General features: G+C 45.3%; 1 protein-coding gene across 1 annotated transcript in view; it reads left to right on the forward strand.

Annotated features, from left to right (window-relative positions):
* Positions 1–4,986: 4,986 nt before the first annotated feature.
* The window catches only part of DAAM2 (dishevelled associated activator of morphogenesis 2), a 106,111-nt gene continuing 93,141 nt past the window's right edge, over positions 4,987–17,956 (forward strand). Inside the window, exon 1 of the mRNA XM_090282346.1 lies at positions 4,987–5,079. The gene's annotated coding sequence lies outside the window, so the exon portion shown is untranslated. The remainder of the gene's footprint in view (positions 5,080–17,956) is intronic.

Here is a 17,956-nt window from a genome sequence, read left to right on the forward strand (position 1 = left end):
CAGGCTTTCTGGAGGCAATGTACTGAGGCCTTTTAACTACACCACACCACAGCAAGGACCTAAGACATTGTCAAGCAGGTCATATCCTACTAACAGGTCCCTCCCAGGAAGAACTTGTAGTAGCTCTGGACTTTTTCTCTCTTTAGTCCTACTCTTGGAAGTTACTGTCAGATAACAAAGGTCCAGGAGGACTGCTCTAAATAATGAAGATCCACATCTCTTATTATAAGTGAGAGAAGCAGGATCAGGCCTATGATCAAAACACCTTCTAGGTGAGATGTCTGTATTGACCTGGGTCCAGCTCACAACAAGATTCTTCTGTCTTCGAGGTACTGACAGCACCCTTGATACAAAGTTGGTAATGTCCCAAAGCAGAGCCTGGGGCCAGTGGGTTGATCCTGACAGGCTAAATGGTGGGATAAGAGAGACCTCACAATTCTGAGTGTTACTCTTCCTCCCCAGTATCAGCAGAACTCACTGATGCTGGGAGTTTCAATCTGTTTTGACTCATTCGACCTTTTCAATCATCCTTTGGGATGGAATAATCTTCACCCAAGTTATGGACGAGGAACACTGTATTAGTCATGGTTCTCCAAAGGAACAGAACCAAAAGGATGTGTGTGTGTGTGTGTGTGTGTGTGTGTGTGTGTGTGTTTGTGTGTATGTGCGCGCGCGCGCGCATAGATAGATGGATAGAGATTTATCTCAAAGAATTGGCTCATGCAGTTGGTGAGTTCAACCAAAATCCGAAGGGGTAAGATGGTAGGCTAGAGACCCAGAGAAAAGTTGCAGTTCAAGTCTGAAGACCATCCGCTGGCAGAAGCCTGGAGGTCAGTCTTTGTTCTATTAAGGTTGTCAGCTGATTGGATGAGGCCCACCCACATTATGGAGGTTCACCAATTTAAATGTTAATCTCATCTAAAACACACTCTCACAGAAACATCCCCAAAAATCTTTGATCAAATACCTGAGCACCATATGAGCCAGGCTTATACATCAAATTAACCATCACAAACACTAAGCTTCAGAAAGTTACCTCCCATGCGGAGGTGGCACAGTGAGAGGCAAAGCTGGGGATTTAACACGAGTTCTCTTCTTGATCTTCTATAGCCCACATTAATAAAACAGGGAAAGTACGTAGTTCATCGAGAGCCTCATACGGATTAGATGGCATACTCATGGGATTCTCATCTATCCTTCAGAAGGTCTTCATCGAGTGCTCCCAAGGTCCACGATATCCAGGAGCTGTACCCCTGGAACGTGAGTAAGGAGGGACCTTTGTAAAGCTACTTCTCCCCATGAATAGGCTGTGCCTTGGAAGTACATGGTTAGCTTTGGAAGCCAGGACAAGCTTGGTGAACTAAATGGGGTCCCCTCAGTGCACAGGTACAATTTTTCAGATGAGCAGTGTGTTGCACACAGTCTACATTCAGGAAACATTCCTGGAACACACAGGTGATGGATAGGTGAGGAAAGATGTAGAATAGGAGATGCCCCTACCCCTGCATTAGGGCTCTGCGTGTGATCGAGTTGGGGTACGGGGGTGAATCAGATGATCTTGGAAGAAGTCCTCCCACTTAATGGACCCTTCGGGATTCACCAGCTGCAAAAACAGCTCCTTAGCTTTGAGGTGCACACATTTTATGAGCTTCACCTATTCCTCTCTCCAACAGAACCTGAGTAAGCTCACCTGGGCAAGGGTGGAGACTCGCCTCTCCCAACCCCAGACTATTCTGTGCCACAGCCACACTGCCCCCGTTCCTGTCTGCCTCATGCTCCCCACCCACCACTTCTAAGTCTCTGACCCTATCTCCCCTCAACTTTAAATCCTTCCTTTCTCTCACTTTGCCTGGAGTGAGTTAATGAGATTATAAAAGGAGTTAATTCTACAAGGAGATAATGAGGATATTCTCATTAGGCCTGCCCCTTCATTTCTATTGGTCTGCTGCTGCTGATTTCTGTTAATTTCACTTCATTTCCTTATGACAGGGACAATTAGGTTGGCCTTTGATGTGATTTCCAAGGGAGGGTAGTTATGCTATAGCTCCTGGTACTAGAAATTAGTCAGTCATAAAACTCTTACACTACAGTAACTTGCTGCATCCTTTTATTTTTCAAAAATAGTTAAAAATAGATACCATTTATTTAATACTTGCTACCTCCTGGGCAATGTAGACAACAGTTGGAAAAGTGGGATTAAAGTTGAGAGGAAAGTGGTGGTTAGAATATAGATTTGAGCACAGAGACAATGGTTGACTTCTCCAGTCAGTTATTATGCCTATGGTGGAATTCCTGAGAATTGAATGAATTCCTGAGAGGAGCGTTTGTGACACTCAGGACGACTGCCCCTGACAGGTGCCATGGTAACATCAATATCTAGGTGGGAAAAGAGGAATCAGGAGATGCACAAGGGAAGTGGTAATGCTGGGAAGACACCCCTGAGGAAAGTCCTTCAAGAAAGGAATGATCTAAGCATTTCAAAGGGTGAGAATGAAGAGTGACAAGACTAGATTCAAGGTAAGGGTAGCTGCAAGGTGAGGGGGATTCGGGAAGACAGTGGACTGAACTTAATTCCCAAATAGACTGTGGCACTTTGCAGTTACGGAATTTACCTGCATTCTGCTTCATCTTGGTTGAGTTAAGTAGAATTCACGCCAATTTAGAGGAATAAGTGTTCTTCGTTGGCCTTTTTTTGTTGAGTTATTAAAGATGTTGAAGAAAATACACAGAATTGGAGTCAGAGGAATTAGGTTAGGATCCTCTGGCTATGATCTGGGGCAGAACGTCAGTCAGATATGGCATATATGCATATATATATATATTTATATATGAAATTATAACGGTATCTCCCAAAGTAGTCTTTGAAAAGAACTATGCCAGTGCAAGGTATGTAAAATATTGCCACACCTATAAGCTAATGCTCAGGAATTATTCCAATATTATATTTTGGTGGATTGATGGGAGTGTATCAGGTAAGGTTATATTTGGCTGTAAACAACAGAAGACTCAACTATAATAACTTAAACACATAGGAGTTTATTTTTCTCACCTAACAAGAAGTCAGGGGAAGGTGCAGCCACTTACAGGTGTCACCTAGGACCTCAGCTTTTCCTACCTTCCTGCTCTACCATCCTTAAGAGAGTGGCTTTTGTTTTCAAAGTTGCAAGATGGCTGCTGAATCTCCAGGCATCATATCCATGTTCCAAGAGAAAGAAAATGGGGGAAGAATAAATAAGGACTGTCAAAGTGCTGAAGGGGATGCCATCTAAATATGACTTTTTCTTAAAGAGTTTTGTGGCAGCTGACTCCCACCTTTTGCACGATAACCTCACCTGGTCAGAACTGGGTGACTATTGTAGAGTTGCAGTTTTTTAGTTGAGGAAGGCAAGGGAGAAGGCTTTTGGAAGGCAGCTTGCAATGTCTACTACAGAGCACAGAGCAGAACTTACCTTGCCAATGGAACCTCAATATGAGGAAGGGGAAAGACATGACAATGGGTATAAAGCTCTGGAGGGCAACCTGTCAGTGACCAAAAAGCTCTGGGCCCTCTGTGGCTTGGATCAAAACGTCTTGGCTGTCCCCCACCAAGAGGCCCAGTCCCCAAGACTTGGCCCCTTCTGGCAATCAGCCCTAACCAGCTGCTGCCAAAGGGGTAAACATATTCCAAGTCCTTGAGTCCCTACTGCACTGTAACTGTGGTTAAACACACACACACACACACACACACACACACACACACACACACACACACACACCATATGGGCTAATGGAAAGTTCACTAGAGTTGTGATGTCTTAGTGATGATTTGCGGTTATCTGTGCTCCTATTAATGGAGAGTTGAATACCTATACACTTATGTTATCTAACTACACAAGCAATTTGCATCTCACGTGTATCATTTTTATATTCATTCTCCAATTCTTGGGAACCATAAAGGACAAAGCATTTACATCCTCTTTCTCTACTCGGGAAGGAGAGCTGTTTAAACCACGCTGTTTCCCTAAGACCCTTCAGCTCGGTAAAGAAACAGAACCCCATCAGAATCCAGACCTGAACACCCATAAAACTCTACATGGGTCATCACCCAGTGTGGATGCCAGCTGCCCACACACTCCTGGGGTTGTGGGGGAAACAGAGAAGATCAAACACTCACCCTGAGGATGGTGCCAGTCATGGAGCAGACAGTTGCTCTTGACTAAGGCAATTTCCAGTCCAGTCCAGAAGATGGATCACAATCCCATTTAAGAAAAAAAATTAAAAGCAATCTTTAAAAGTATGAATAAGAGCTATTGTAAACGGCTCAAACTCTGTATATAAGCAGTGAAGTAAGATGAATTGACTGGCACTGAGTTGGAAAAGCTATACAGAGGCAGGGAGTGTGGAACATAATTTTATAAAAATAAACTTTTTTTTTAAAACATACACACTCCCAAAGAAGAAATGGAAAAGTTGTTAGGGTGTGGACCAGGGCTTCTAATTAGCTGTTCTGTTCTGCCTGATTTATCTTCTTTCTTGCCCTCGCACCTTCCTTGGACTTACCGTCCTACAAAGGGACCCTTTGAGGTTGGAGAGGGCATTCCCCACGCACCTGGACCCCTGCCCCTCTCAGACCAGATCTTTGCGCCAGATGCCCAGGGGAGGAGCGAGGAGAAACCTACTGCCCAGGTCCTCACTTTTGCCTCCTTGACCCTTACATGTTTCCAAAACAGAGGGAGCCCTGAGAAGGCTCCTTGCCAAGGTAGGAAACAGCTACCCTCATTGTCTGCCTCGCCCCTGCCGGCTGCCCTCTCCCCTCCTCCCTCCCCTCCTTTCTGTCTGAAAGTGTGAAAATTACAAATCCCAAGGAACTGCAATCAGAACTCTACCTAGGGAAAATTCAGAGTATCCTGGCCATAAATATCCCGCTCCAAGGCGCCTGACGTCAGAGAGGGGCGGGCAGGGGAGCGGGGCCGGTCGGGAGGGGCGGCGGCGGTGGTTTCTCTGAATGCAGCGGAGTCCGGAGAGAGGAGCGGAGCGCGGCCGCGAGCGCGCCGCCGGGTTCGGGCTGCTGGGAGCGGCGCCGGCCATGGGGGCCTCGGAGTAAGTGCGGCCGCCCGGCCTGCGGGGCTTCGCGTCTGTCCGTGGGTTGGGTGCCGGGCCGGGGTGGGGGAGCTTTCTGCCAGCACTGCCCCACTTTTCTCCCCCTACTTCATCCACAGTGCAAAGAGCGGATTGGAAAGGCAAAGTCTCTCCAAGCTGCCTGTTTTGTTTCTCCAAAGTGTTTGCAGGAACCACGGATCCCTGAGTGGGCTCCCAGGGCCTGCGTGCGTGCGTGCGTGTGTGTGCGCGCGCGCGGGGGTGTGTGTGTGTCAGTGTCTGTCGGAATTAGCACATCTGGACACAGGAAATGTCTTTGGAAAACTTTAAAAAATGTTTTTTCGTGGCTTTGAAATCTGATTCCTTGTTGTCACAAGTGGACAAACATAGCCGGTACCCCCCACACTGACAACTTTTTCGGTCGTGTCTGGTCCTGGTTCAGTTTGTGCCTTCACGCGGATGGTTTAACTCTTCACAAGCCCAGCTCCCACTTGCAAGCCTGGCCCCTGGCCAGCACGCAGGGCAAGGGGAGCCGGAGGTTCTTGCTCTCAGCAGCAGTGGGCAGTGGGGCTTGGAGCAAGGAAAGGAGTCCTGACTCTCGGTACCTTAGCACCTGTGGCCATTGCCAAGCCTCCTGCCTTGGCCCTGACATCGCCAGGCCATGGGACCTTGACTTAACCGGGAAGGAAAGATCTGGTCAGGAGACAGGTAATTTAAGGAAGGTGAGGAAGAGGAGGAGGTGGTGGTGGCCAGGACACTGTGGCTCTGTGTCCAGTTCTGCCCCAGCAGTGGGATGAATGTGTCTGCCACATGTGCCCACGGTGGGGGACGTGCCGGTTTCTCTGGAAGCACCGCGGTGCCCCAAACAAGATGCAAGCTCATAACATAAAGAGACATGTCTGAGCTGTGGGGTGGAGGAAGGGGGGTGGTGAGGAGAGGGAGAGAGATTTTTATCAAAATTGAACACAGATTGCTGAGGTCTGGGCTTGATTTAACTCTTCTCTCTCTGCTTTGGCCACTTTCGCACAGTTCTGTGGAGGTTTTGCAAAGTTCCTGGGAAGGTGAGAAGGAAAATCAAGCCTCTCTAGGAAAGAGGCCCTGCAGGTTTTCCTTGAAGCCAGCATGGGAATGCAAGCCACTTCCCATCTCTGAAAAACTTAAAGTTTAAAGTTTTGTGTCCCTCCCCCCCATCTGAGTTTTGGTGTCAGTTTCTTGGATTTCTCTGAAAAGCTGGCTGATGGAGGAAATGGATTTTCCCTAGGACGCAGAGGGGGAATTGTGTTCTCCTGAGAGTGGGAGGAGAGGGGGCGCGGGTTCTGTGGACCCCGCAGCCCTGAATTGCCCAATGCACTGCGCTGGATGTCAATAGCCGGGTTCAACAAACCAGCGACCACAAAGAGAGCCCTTTCAGCTTTGCCCTAGCCTGGTCTCTGGTTTTGTATTTTGCAATAGAGCCAACCTACAATGTTTGGGTGGGAGGAACATTACTGGACTCTCCCTGTGCCCTAGAAAAATGAGAGAAGGAAGGGACAGAGAGGAAATTTGGACCCACAGGAAGTTGGAGATTTGGGAAGGATTTTAAAAATTATACAAATTGACCCCTAGGGAAACACTATAATAGACTGAGCAGACAGCAATGTCAAAAATAGACTCGTTTAACTTCAGGAGTACATCTTCAATCTAAGTGTGATGAAAAAGGAAATAAGTCACTTTAGGAACAGTGTAAACAAGTGTGTAAACAGGGGTAGCTGGGTTCCCGTGAGACACACGTGCAGGCACAAGCTTACACGTTTGTGACTTCGTGGTAACAGTTGTGGCCTCAGGCATGGACTCATAAACAGCCCTTTTCTCATCTGTGCTGGGAGCTGCGCACACACACACACACACACACACACATACACACAACTGTGCTATTATGTCTTGCTGCCTGATAAGTTGCACGCTCTGGCACATAACTCTTAGTGGAGTTTTCAGAGCTTTTTCTCTCCTCTTGGGATGCTGAGGGAATACTTGTGCCCCCATCAGGATGAAAAGAGGAGAGAAACTTCTGGGCGCCAGAACTGAGAAGAGAGTCAGGCTTTCAGGGAAGGGGGAGGATGTGAGGGCAGAACCAGTAGGAAGCCCTGTGAATGTTTCTTCTTTGGGTGTAGTTGAGAGACTACTGCTCTTTATGGGAACATGCTTTCTCCCCAATTTTTTCCCCAACCTCCTGCCCCGAAAGATTTGGCCACTAAACAGGTTAAACTCTGTCCCTCACTGAAGAGCCTTGGAACCCACAGGTGAAGGAGACGGCAAGCCTCAGTGCCTGTAGTCAGGAGGGTGCAAAGATAACCAATGAGGCAAAGGCTTGCTTTTTTTTACTTCAGTAGACCCAATGGAAGGACCAATTTTAAGTATTCCCACTATTTATAAACAGAACGCTGAACACCCAGGGATAGAGGGACCTATTGGAAGTGGACGCCCAGAAATACCCTTGTTCCTTCTCAAGGAGAGAACTGCGCTTTTACTCTTTCATTATGTGGGTTTCTCCAGATGGTCAGTGGAATCCTGACCCCTCTGGGTTTTCTCTGGGAGACATTTTCACCAACTTGAGACCTGGACAGATTCCTAGACCACTGACGCTTGGGCTGATAGTGAAACCTTCTCAGTGTCCCTTCTATCAGCTCAAGATCTGGCCAGCTCTTTAGTCATCCCTGAGATGAGAATACTTAGGATGCATTCATTCTTAGGCTCTCCTGAAGGTCTAAAGGGCAAACACACCTGGCAGAAAAACAACGTGGCTGTTGTCTTTGGCTTTGATAGCAGATGGCCCTCTGGATCTCTACAGCCAGAATCTCTGTGTCCAGGGATCCTGTGCCCTTCAGGTCTGGACTACAGACACAGCCTGGTGCAAGGACAGAGCGCAGGCTTCGGAGCACTGCCCAGGAGAGGGTTAGTCACCTGGGAGACCTTACTCCTGTGAGCTTCAGCGTCCTCATCTATGAAACCATTCTGAGGATAATATTTACCGCCCGAGGTTATTACAAAAATGATATTTATGTAAAAGGATAAAAACAGAGCTAGCAATGTTGTAGACCTTTAATAAAGGGACTAACATAATTTCATCTTGAGGTTTTCAGCCACGGAGCCTGTATTGTTTCCGAAAGGACCTGCCCCCCAAATCTGGCTATGTGTTTTCCATCATTGAAGGCCAGGGGGTGGAGTTTCTAGGGCTCTGGTCTCCTTTACTTGCTCCTTCTAGAAAAAGGTGGCTGGTGGGGATTACCCAAGAGCTCACCTGGCCCATTACCCTGAAGGGTGGGAGGAGCCACCCGGCAACCTGGATATCTGCCCTGGAAACACTCCTGTGAGAGCTCTCTCCAGAGGGGGAAGGGCAGCTGTGCAGGTTGTCTGTGCTTGGTGGGGGTGGGGCAGCAAGATCAAAAACCAGCTGTCTCTTTTTTTACTTTTAACCTTTTTATTTTTTAATTTTATTTTCAATTACAGTTTGTATTAGTTTCAGATGTACAGCATAGTGGTTAGATAATCATATACTTTACCAAGTGTTCCTTCCAAATAAATCAACAGCAGATTAGATGAAGCAGAGAATCGAATCAGTGATTTAGAGGAGACAAGATAGTGGAAAACACCCAATCAGGGCAGTGAAAAGAAAAAAAGAATTTAAGAAAATGATCAGAGGGGAGGGGGAAGGGGGAAAGAAGGAGAAAGATCTAGTCAAGGAACATGTGTGTATAAATGACCCATGAACATGGACAACAGGGTGGGGATTGACTGTGGGAGTCGAGGGGGGGGCAGGGCAGTGGAGAGTAATAGGAAAATTGGGACAATTGTAATAGAACAACAATAAAAAAAGAAAAGAAAATGAGGTGGAAGAACCAGTTGAGTCTTGAAGAACAAACCTGAGGTCAGGCTTGTTAGGTAGCCACTGTGCCTCAAAGTGCTGAGGTCAGGGTAAGGGGAGTCTCTGATGGGTTGTAAAAAATGGAAGCTTTAGGCATCTGTAAACTTTCCCGGTGGGTATGGTGGAGTTGGGGTAGGGAATTGACTAGTCCAAGGGCAGAAGGAGCATCCGATGCTGGAAAGAGCAGCTGCAGGTTCTCTTGGCCCATCTTAGTGCTTCTAAGTTATTCTTCAAGTTGACATTTAAAACTTTAAGGATCACATTTGTTTCTGTTTTGTTCAAGCGCTCTCTTTAACGATGGCCTGGGATGACTTTTCAGCTTTTAAGAGGCTCAGCCACTGGCCAACATCTCTTGAGATGGCCCAGATTGGGGGTCAGTGAATTCCTCAGTCCTGGCACTATCTATTTCTCCAACTCTCTCTCCACATTTTTTGGGTTTGTTTGTTTTTTGTTTCATTATGAGGTTTTAAAACTGCACCGTCAAGATGCTGTGTAGGGAGGAAATGCCTTTTCTTTTTTTGGACCTGTGTATCATGCTTGGGTTGTGCAAGGCTTTTCAGACTATGGGTATTAGCAGGTGTTGTGGGATTCTTTCTGGACCTACCTCTCCAAAAAAAGAAAAGAGGAAACCTGGAAAAAATAAACTTTAGACAGTTTATCTCTGGCCAAAGAGGAGATGAATGACTTGTAGGATGCCTTCTGGTTCCATGGGGAAAGCTTCAGAACCAAGTAGACCCAGGTGTGAGTTCTGGCACCAGAAGTCAAGCTGTTCAACCTCTCTGATTCTTCTTCATCTTCTAAATGAGAACAATAACTATTCTCACATCCCAGGGTTGTTCTGAAGACAAAGTGAGATAATATATAAGAAAGACCTAGCAAACTGCTTGGTGCTGAGAAAAATGTTCATGCCTTTTCCTTCTGTAGCTAAGCTCACGAAAGTACATGTGTTTGGACATCTGTATATGAGTGAACATAAATAAGGCACTTATTGAAGGCTTAAAATTAGTGCTCAAAGGTCAGCTATCTCAATCTGGAAATGGAGATATTTAATACAAAAGTGGGGCACAGGTCAGCACTCTCTAGCTTGTTTTAGAAATCCCAAACACTGTCTTGGCTCCAAGAGTCAAAGTCAAAACTGGGGAGAGAAACCATTGAGTCAGTAGCTAACCTGAAAACCTAATAGTAATGGCAGAATGACAACAGTACTTTAACATTTGTATAACATGCTACTATTTGGAAAGCACATGGCCTTATTTCATCATCATAATAATCCTATGAGATTGCTATTATCCACATTTTATGGCTCTTACTCTGTGGGCTAAAAGTCTTACCCTAATTCACACGGTAGGTAAGTGGAAGTAATAGGAAGTGAAGGAGGATCTGAGCAGCGGGTTGCAGCCCTGGCTGCACATTAGAATCAGCTGGGGAGCATAAAATTATTAATACCTGGGCTCACCCCAGACCAATTGAATTAGGATCTCTGGGGAGTAGAGCCCAGGCATGGAGAGTTCTACAAGCTCCCAGGTGAACTGGAGTCTAAGTTGAGAGCCATGGGTCTGAGGTAGAGTGAAGAATACTGTACCAAGGTTAGGGTTCAGTGTACCAGGTATAGGTAAGACGAACAGGCAAGACTTTGCTAGTAAGTTCCATAGGGGTGAGGGCTTGCATGGTTCTCTTTGTATTCCCAGAACCTAGAATAGTGTCAGGCACAAGGTAGACACTCATTAAACGCTGGCTGAATGTATGAACGAACAAATTGCTATAGATTAGGAGACAATGATCTCAACAGTCAAATGCAACCTGTCACTTTGTTATATACATAAAGTCTTACTGGAACACAGCTACATCATTTATTTATGTGTTGTCTATGGCTGCTTTCATGCTAACAGGGCCTAGGTGAATGTTGTAATAAGGACCGTATAATTCACAATGCTCAAAATATTTATTGTCTGGCCCTTTAGCAGAAAGTTTGGTGGCTTCTGCTCTAGATCACAGACAGAAATGGAACAAGTAAACCTAGCAAGAGTGCCTGCAGCATGGTGGTCAAGAATATGGGTCCTAGAATCAGACAAACCTGTGTTTGAATCCTGGCTCTGCCACTTATTCCATTGAATATTATTTCACCTCTCTGAGTCTCAGTTTTCTCATCTGAAAAACAGGGATGATGATAAATAATACGTCTCTTTCAGGATGGTTGTGAGGATCGTCAACCCTTGACCTAGACTAAGCACTCAGCAAATGTTAACTCCTATTATCATGGTTATTGTTGTAGTTACTTGCAGTTAACCAAGTAGAACAAAAACTAGATTGAAGTCAAAATCTAAATCCACTTTCATGGACAGAATAAGGGAAAAATAATCAGTCTGTAAGCTAGTGTGATGAAAAAACAAAAACAAAAACGATATGAGGTTCCTGAGGTGAAAGGTATCCTCTAAGACAACACGGATCAGGCCTCTGGATGTGTGAGTGAGCGGCTCCTATATGGCTGACTGCTGTGTCAACTGACAATCCCTATCACTCCTCAAGGGTTAACCTGGATTTTATTACACTGAATCTAGTCACAAGCATGTCCCACCTCTATACCCTTATTCATAGTTCTTTCTGCCTGAAAGACCCTTCCTGATCTTTATCTTCCTGTTCTACTTTTCCTGCCAGACTTGCTCAGGTGTCCCCTTCTCCTTCAAACTCCATTTTTAAGCGCTCCCCCCCCCAACCCCATGAACTTGACATACAGCTCTGTCATAACAGTTAACACTGCATTACAGTCTCCACCTTGCTTTCTACATGTTTGGAGCTCATAAAAGTCAAACTACGTTGTTGAGTCCATACCCGGTAGCCAAGTAGTATCAATGAACCCTTGATTCAATGCAACGATACCTGAGTTAACTCTTGAGGAAATAATAACACTTGCGTAGGTGCTGATGGGATGGCAAGAGAGAATTTCCATAGCTCACCAGATACAGAAGAGCTGCCCAGTTTAAAGACATATGTGGACCCTTTGTGTCCTTCTCCCTTCACTCTGTGGTGGTTCCTTCTCTCTGGGACACCCCTCCTAGGGTGCAGCCAGGGACAAAGAAGTATGGAAGACACTTAAAACCCAGTCTTTGACTTCCTGTCAGCAGATGTGAAAAGTTGGGCCTTTTGTGTATATGTGCCAGGATGATGGGGAGTTAGCTTGCTATGGTCAGCTTTCAGTAGCACGGTGATAGAGAGAAGCGTGGTCATGGATAATAGCAAACAGCAGATCATTCACAGCATTGCCATTTGACAACAGAATGCATTGCATAATTTTTATAGATTTTAGTGGCAGATTTATGTTGGTGGCAGATATAGTGTGTGGAATAATATTAAAATGAAGTTCTCTTCTAATGGTTAAGGGGAGGGTACAGAAAAATGTTGGCCTTGAATTAAATATCCCCCCCCCCCCTTTTTTTTTTAAATCCCCACCTGAGGCCATGCTTATTGATTTTAGAGAGAGGGGGAGAGGGAGAGAGAGAGAGAGGAAAAGAAATACCAATGGGAGAGAGACATTGATTGGTTGCCTCTCCTACGTGCCCCACCTGGGGACCAAACCCGTAGCCTAGGCATGTGCTCTGACTGGGGATCAAACCAGCAAACTTTCAGTGTACAGGACACATTCCAACCAAATGAAACACATCGACTAGGGCAATTAAATATCCCTTCTCATCAACCCCAAAGGGACAATTAGGAGCTGGCTCCTAAGAGGGGAGGTAGGAAAGAGAATGAAAAATTATGTTTATATATGTCCCCATTATGTATTTGGTGCTATGCCAATCATTCAAAAATATGTATTCTTCATTTGATTTTTCCAAATTATGAAAGTAATTCTTTCTTGCTTAAACAAGTGAATCAATATTGTTCAGAGATACAAAAAAAAAAAAAACAAAAAACAAAAAAAAAACATCTTAACCCCCATCCATATCCTGGTAATTAATATAAATAGCCTAGAATGATTTTTCTTCATATCTTTTCCTTTGTTCATACAAATACCTACAGTTATGTGTGCAGGTAGAGCAAGATCTTGTCAGAGTGTTTGTTTTTCACTGAAATTGAATCTAACTGTGCAGGTTACTTCACAGCACACTTTTCTTCCCTTTGACCCTATGTCAAGGTCATTCCGACAATGGATCAAGCTCTTTTTTTTTTTCTGATATCTTTATACCAACATACAGCTGTATATATTTGAGATCATGCCATCCTCACAGGGATGTTTATTTTTCCGTAAGTAAGATATCAAATGTGGTTTCATCTGGCCAATCACTAATTTGGGCCCCCGAGTCTGACATACCAAGCATCCATCACCCAAGAAAGCTTTGCTTTAGCACTCAGGCTGTGTGAGTGATGTACCAGGCCTGCTGGCCATCATGGGGTATGACTACATGTTGTGTGTGGTCCTCATTTGTCCCTAGGGAAGCTATTGAGCATCAGGCCCTGTGGCTTCCCCCACCCCCCTCATCGGATTTAGCCTTCCCTCCTGGGGTCTCCTCATCACTGACGATGCAGGAAACATCAGAGACTGTACATGAGGTTGGAGAACAGTTCTGATGGAGCAGATCAGGCAGTGTTGTATAATGGGCAGGTGTGTGGACTCTACACTCTGATTGCTTAGGAGTCCAAATTTTACATAGTGGACATGGAGCTGTGCCACCCAGACCCCTGTGCAGGCAGTGCTGGGAGTGGGCAGCCTTCTCTGGAATTTCCTCAGCTCAGAGTTGCCTTGCCCATAGTCACTCCCGCCCACATTCCCTCCTGGGTCACCTGCGCCCAGTGATGGGTGGGAGTGATGAAGGCCTGGCCCCTCTGTCCTCATGTGGGGAAATGCTAAACGACCTCCCGGTTTCAGGGGTCCCCATGCGGTTGGTGGAGGCCTTCACTGAGGCTGAACTGAATGCGGCTGCACTTCTCCCTCTGCCCAGCGCTGCCTCCCACAGTCCCCTCTCTCCCAGGTGGTGGGTTCCAAGAGCCCTTCCTAGCCCCCTGTCTGCTCCAGACATTGTGCTGTTTTATATGAAGTTGCTTCGGAGGTGTCCATTACGTTCTAGGTCAGTGGTTCTCAACCTTCCTAATGCCGTGACCCTTTAATACAGTTCCTCATGTTGTGGTGACCCCTGACCATAAAATTATTTTTGTTGCTACTTCATAACTGTAATTTTGTTACTGTTATGAATTGTAATGTAAATATATGATATGCAGGATGTATTTTCATTGTTACAAATTGAACATAATTAAAGCATAGTGATTAATCACAAAAACAATATGTAATTATATATGTGTTTTCCGATGGTCTTAGGCGACCCCTATGAAAGGGTCATTCGACCCCCAAAGGGGTCGCAACGCACAGGTTGAGAACCACTGTTCTAGGTAATCATGGGGGGTGGCTCTGTTAGAATATGTAAAAGTGTACATTTTTTCTTGTGCTCTATGTTGTGTGTTTTCTAGGTGAGACCCAATGGATTTCTCTATAAGCAGGGTTAATTGAGCACATGTTTTGATTTTTATTGCTAAATTTGCATCTGCCTCTGCCCCTGTTCCCATTCCTCATGCTAGGCAGAGGGTGGGGTATTTCTGGGTAGAAGCATGACCAGATGCTTTTGTTGCCATCCTGGAGACAGGGGCCTGGACCAGCTGACCTTTGGGACTTTCTTTCCATCTTACTGGTGCTTCTGTAATATAAAGGAGGTGGTCTCAGAGGTCCCTGCTGGCCCCCTGGGAGCCACCTTCCTGCCTGCACAGGTATTCACATCATTCCTGTGAGAGTCTCTGCCAGATCTGATTTGTCCTTGTGGATGTTTGTTTCTTACTCGTTTTCCCCAAGCACAGCGGTCTTTGGCTCTGTGAGCTAAACATTCTGCCCTTCAGGTTAAGTACACTGATGGTCTTCCCCGAGTGCCAAAGCAAAGTTTGCCTGCATGATTGATGCTCCTTGTGCCAGACTCCATGACCTAGACTCACAGTTCAAGCTCTGACCACATTTGTGGGGGTCAGTGTCAACACTACCTCCCTCACTTCCTCCCAGATGCCACAGCCCCCAGCCTCAAGGTCCCCTGACTGGGCAGCCAGTAAAGGGTGATGCCTGCCAGGTTAGTGGGGAGATCCGTCAATATTTCCACAGTGGCAGAGGCAGCTTTGAAGTGAGTTCGAAGCAAATTCAGGTTTCTGTGGCCTGTAGGCAGTAGAAGGGCCAAGCTATTTTAGCTCTTCTTTTCTTATTGAATCTCTATCAATTGGGCTGGCAGCTGCCCAGAGGGAGAGTTAGAAACCTCCTCTGAGACAAACAGTTGTGATTTACTATCACTGTTGCCCTGAACAGAGGTAATGTTATTGAAATCTGTGGCTGCCTAAATGGAAGCTGGGGCTGACAGCACTGAGAAACAAGCCAGATTTCTGAGTATATAAGGCCGTGGTTCAGAGCACAGGCCCTGGGTTCGGAGTCTGGCTTTGCTTCTTGTTAGCTGGGTGACCTTGCATGAGTTACTTCATGTCTTTGTGCCTTAGTCTTCTTATCTTCAAAATAGGTTGTTATGAAGATAAAATTGATGCATAACTTGGTAAAAAAAGAAAAAAAGGTAAAGAAAAAGTAGTTGAAACCATGGCCAGCACTTAGTAAGCACTGAGGAATGGTAGTGATGATGATGAAGGTGATGGAGGTGACAATGGAGATGATGATGGAGAACAGGGACTAAGTCTTATTAGCTCTGTTTGTCCAGCACCCTGCACAGTGCCTGGGACAGAGTGGAGACACAACAACATTTATTAAATCAAATATCCCATGGGTTTTTGCTAAGTGTCCACTGCCTACTTATACTGTTCAACTCTCTACCGAAAAAAAAGATGTTTTCCATTTAAAATTTTATTTAAAGTTTTTATTGAAGTTCAACATGATTCATAAAAAATACACAGTTTATAAGTATATAGCTCAATGGATTTTCACAAACCGAACACATCTGTGTAACCAGCATCTGGATCAAGAAACAGAACATTCCAAAGCCCCCTTTCCCCACCCAGAGAAGCCCCTCATGCCTCTTTGGCTACTACCCTCCCATGAACTTGAAACCTAGCTCCATAGATTAGTTTTGCCTATTCTTGAACTTCACGTAAATGGAGGCATACAGTGCATATCCGTTTGTGTCTGGTTTCTTTTGCTCAGCATCATGTTGTTGCATAGATCATTTATTCTCATTGTTGTGTAGTATTCCACTATGTGGCTATACACGCTTTATTTATTTACCCTTCTGTGGATGGGCATTTCGGTGGTTATACAGTCTTGCTGTGAGCATCTGTGCACTCGTCCTTAGGTGAACATATGGATGCATTGTGTTGATGTGTTCCTGGGCGTGGAACTGCTGGATCATAGGGAATGCATATGTTCAGCTGTAGGAGATACTGACAAACAGCTTTACGAAGTGGTTGTACCGTGTTTTTGATTTTATGTAAAGATGAAGCAGTTCCAACCTGGTAGTAAAGTGGCTTGAGGCCCAGTAATACACCAGGGTTCCCAAGATGTTCATATTCCCCATGCTCTTTGTATCTGAGAGTTCATGTGTTCTAGAAAGCCAGCTGGGATAGGCATGTCCCGCATACCAGGCACTGTGCTAAATCCTCACAACTATCCCATGAGATGAGATGGCTGTTCTCATCTTACAGATGAAGAAACTGAGAGTCAGAGAGGTTGAGTGACTTGCCCAAGATCATACAGGAAGAAACTTTCAGAGTCAGAATATAAAACATATGCTTGAATTTAAAACTCTTGCATTTTGGAATCTATTGGTGAGTAGTTTTGGCTTCAGTTCTAACACTGGATAGAAACACAGACATGGATGTGGGGGCTGTTCCCCTAGAACCTGTGTCAGTTGTGGGGTGGTGGGTGTGAGGAGATGCTCTGTAAAAAGGAGCAACTCAGTGACCTTGAGAATCCAAATTGTTTTCCTGCCCTGGGGCTGTTGGAGAGTCATAAATTTCCTGGAAGGCAAGGGTGACCATATAATTTACTGTCTAAACCAGGACTCTTTCAAGAGTGAAAAGGGCAGTAACTGGACTGGACACTGGGGAAGCAGACATGACTAGGCACTGTCAAAAACTAGAATATATGCCCACCACCTGCAAGTCTGAGTGGGCATCACTCTCCTGGTCAGTGGGGCTGTCCAGGTTCTTTTTAATTCTTTCAGAGCACTGTCTTTGTCAGGAATTTGCCCTGGTGTGATGTACTTCTGGTCTACTTTGCTTATGTTAAAATATGGTCTGGCTGCGTCTTCTCTCCATACCATTCCCTGCTCAAACGTGGTTCTGACAAGGTAAGCTTCCTTTGACAGACCCAGTTACCATTGACATGCATATGCCAAGTGAGGAGAAGCCCCTAGAAAGCTAGGGATATGCCTTAGTCACTGTGTTACGGACAGCACCTGTCCAGGTGACAGGCACAGGGTTAGCACTCAGGGAATACTTGTTGACTGTATATGTCCTTTATCCATGTATTCATTCATTTATTCATTCATAGTTCTTAGAACAAGCTTAGTTTAGATTCTTTCTTTCCTCTTTTTTTCATCTGACTCCTATTCCACTGGCCCAGAGAGAGAAGTCAGTTGTGTATATAAACCTGCATAACATACAAAGGACAAAGAGCAAAAGGGATCAACTTAAAGAGATTGTATTGTGGGATTTGGGGTCAGGATCTAGGTTGAAATTTCAGCCATCCACTAATTAGCTGAGCTTATTTAGGTGAGTGATTTAGCAATTTAGCATGTCTAAACCTGGGTTTGAGTCACCTGTAAAATGGAAATAGTAGTACTACCTGTGGTACAGGAGTTCTGTGAGTCCATGATGCAGGGCATATGAAAAGTGCTCAAAAAAAAAAAAAAAACCAAAGTGCTTGCTACACTGCTAAATGCTGTGTAATCCTTAGTCTTTAATTTGTGGTGGTTCAACAACTATTGCAAAGCACTTGGTGTAAGGCTGCAGTGG

This window comes from Furipterus horrens, unplaced genomic scaffold, assembly GCF_987537825.1.
Source record: "Furipterus horrens unplaced genomic scaffold, mFurHor1.1.pri manual_scaffold_6, whole genome shotgun sequence".
NCBI lineage: Eukaryota > Metazoa > Chordata > Mammalia > Chiroptera > Furipteridae > Furipterus > Furipterus horrens.